General features: G+C 46.9%; 1 pseudogene; it reads left to right on the top strand.

Annotated features, from left to right (window-relative positions):
* Positions 1-921: 921 nt before the first annotated feature.
* LOC123587630 lies at positions 922-1,964 on the top strand (annotated as a pseudogene).
* Positions 1,965-2,956: the final 992 nt, after the last annotated feature.

Consider the following 2,956-nt stretch of genomic DNA (forward strand, 5'->3'; position numbering starts at 1 on the left):
GGGACTGAATATTGGCTCACACAAAAACGGTCAACTTGTCTGTTTTGCCTCACCCCAGGTGTGGGGCAGATGCTGTGCTTGCACAACATATCATATTATCAGCATATAAAACTGTTCAGACAGAAAGTAGGTTAGTGGTTGCCTCGTCCTGGGGGTAAGGATGGGGTGTGAACACAAATGGGGAAGAGATTTCTTTTTTGGGGTGATGGAAATGTCCTATAATTGGATTGTGTCATGTATGTCCAACTCTTTAAACATACTGAAAACCATTGAATTGGACACTTTAAACAGGTGAATTTTATGGTATATAAATTCTATCTCCTAAAACGTTTTTAAAAGGAGAGAGGGGGCATCTGGCTGGTTCAGTCAGTGGCACATGAACTCTTGAACTCGGGGTTGTAAGTTTGAGACCCATGCTGGGAGTAGAGATTACTTAAAAATAAAATCTTAGGGCACCTGGGTGGCTCAGTCAGTTAAGCGATCAACTCCTGATTTTGGCTCAGGTTATGATCTCATGGTTTGTGGGATGGAGCCCTGCATTGGGTTCTGTGTGGATAGCGTGGATCCTGCTTGGGATTCTCTCTCTCCCTCTCTCTTTGCCCCTTCCCTGCTTGCATGCTCTCTTTCTCTCTCTCAAAATAGATAAATAAACCTAAAAAAAATTTTTTTAATAAAAAAACAGGGGCACCTGGTGGCTCAGTCATTTAAGTGCCAGACTTCAGCTCAGGTCATGATCTCACTGTTTGTGGGTTCAAGCCCTGCATCAGACTCCATACTGACAGCTCAGAGCCTGGAGCCTACTTTGGTTTCTGTGTCTCCCTCTCTCTCTGCCTCTCCCCTGCTCCTATCTCTCTGTCTCTCTCAAAAATAAATGTTAAAAAAAATTAACAATAAATAAGTAAATAAATAATCTTGATATTATCTACAATTCTCTTTTCTTTTCTCTCTCCTCTAGCCATCCAAGATGCTGAAAGGAAAGAAGACCAAGGGGAAGAAGGTGGCCCTGGCCCCTGCTGTTGTGAAGAAGCAAGAGGCCAAGAAGCTGGTCACTCCCCTGTTTGAGAGAAGGCCGAAGAATTTTGGCATCAGACAGGACATCCAGCCCAAAAGGGCCTCACCAGCTTTGTCAAATGCCACAGGCTGCAGTGGCAAAGGACTATTCTCTATAAATGTCGAAAAGTGCCTCCCGTAATTAACCAGTTCACCCAGGCTTTGGACCACCAAACAGCTACTCAAGTGCTTAAGCTGGCCCACAGATACAGACCAGAGAGAAAGCGAGAGAAGCAGAGATCGTTGGCCTGGGCTGAGATGAAAGCTGCCAGCAAAGGGGATGTCCTCACTAAAAGGCTGCCTGTCCTTCAAGCTGGAGTCAATACTGTCACCACCTTGGTGGGAAATACGAAGGCTCAGCTGGTAATGATTGTATATGATGTGGATCCCACTGAACTGGTTGTCTTCCTGCCTGCCCTGTGTCGTAAGATGGAGGTTCCCTTGGGGCAGCTGGGTGGCTCAGTCAGTTGAGCATCTGACTTCAGCTCAGGTCATGGTCTCACGAACTGTGAGTTTGAACCCTGCGTCGGGCTCACCACTGTCAGTGCGGAGCCCATTTTGGATCCTTTGTCCCCCTCTCTCTCTCTGCTCCTCCCCTGCTGGTGCTCTCTCTCTCAAAAATAAAGAAACATTAAAAAAAAAATGGTGGCGGTTCCCTATGGCATGATCAAGGGGAAGGCCAGGCTGGGGCATCTGGTCCACAGGAAGCCCTGCACCATTGTCACACAGATTAACTTGGAAGACAAAGGAGTTCTGGCTAAACTGGTGGAAGCCATCAGAACCAATTACAGTGACAAATATGATGAGATCTACCACCACCAGCCACCAGAGAGACAACGTCCTGGGTCCTAAGTCAGTGGCTCACATTGCCAAGCGGGAAAAGGCAAAAAGAACTGGCCACCAAACTGGGCTAAGTGGATGCTGTTGAATTTCCTGTACATAAAAATAATAAAAAGTTCTCTTTCAAAAAAAAATCTTTAAAAATAAGTAAGTTACAAAAATAAAATAAACAGAGAGAGCAAACTTTTCTGTGAAGACCTGGGTCCTGTAGGAGGAGGTGGCTCGGAGGGGAGGCCACTGACCTCCAGCTCACTTCCTCCAGAGCCAGAGCCTATCTTCAGTGCTGCTGGAAACACCAGAGTCACTTGGCAGAAGTCAGGGCTCTGTCTAAAACGAGCCGCAAGAGCTCCCCAAACAAAACAAGGTCTAGCCCCTGGCGTGTTTGTGTGGTGGTTTAATCTATAATTACTTGACCAGTAATCCACAAAGATTTTTCTCAGCTAGTAATGACGCAGAGAAACTGAAGGACTCCATAAATATCTGCCTTTTGCTCCTTTTCTTGCTACGACCTGCACCACCCCACCCCCCAACTTTACACATGCCTTGCAACGTAAATAGTGTATGTCCTCCTTGTAAGTGGGATGAGGAGTTAATGATTTCTCTAGGATAGATAACATCGAAGGAAGGACCAGGTGAGAATGACCAACGTTATCATAGGCATATTCCAGACCACCGGAGCTAGACGTCTCCACGCCAAGGCACCCTGACTCCAGGGAATGACATATGGGCCCCTGTCTTTGTTCTAACCGGTTAGAGGTTAGAATGTGCCTGAGAGGACATGCACACCAGGCACCATCCTCAGTAAAAACCCAAGACCCTGAACAAAGACAAGACTCACGCTCCTTTCCTGAGTCTCCCTGAAGCCCCATCTGTATCTGCTCCATATCTTCCATAAACTCTGCTCTCACTTCCTGTTGGCTCATGTTTGATTTCCATTCTTTGTGAAGCTAAGGACCCTCCTGGCTGGTCCTGTGACCCCCTCTGGGTCCTTGGACCTGGCCTGCCGGCATCAGAAAGAGGATGGTGTCCGGTGCTCTTTGATAAGGGTAGTGGTCTTCAGGGATAA

Source organism: Leopardus geoffroyi, chromosome D3 (genome assembly GCF_018350155.1).
Source record: "Leopardus geoffroyi isolate Oge1 chromosome D3, O.geoffroyi_Oge1_pat1.0, whole genome shotgun sequence".
NCBI classification, from domain to species: domain Eukaryota; kingdom Metazoa; phylum Chordata; class Mammalia; order Carnivora; family Felidae; genus Leopardus; species Leopardus geoffroyi.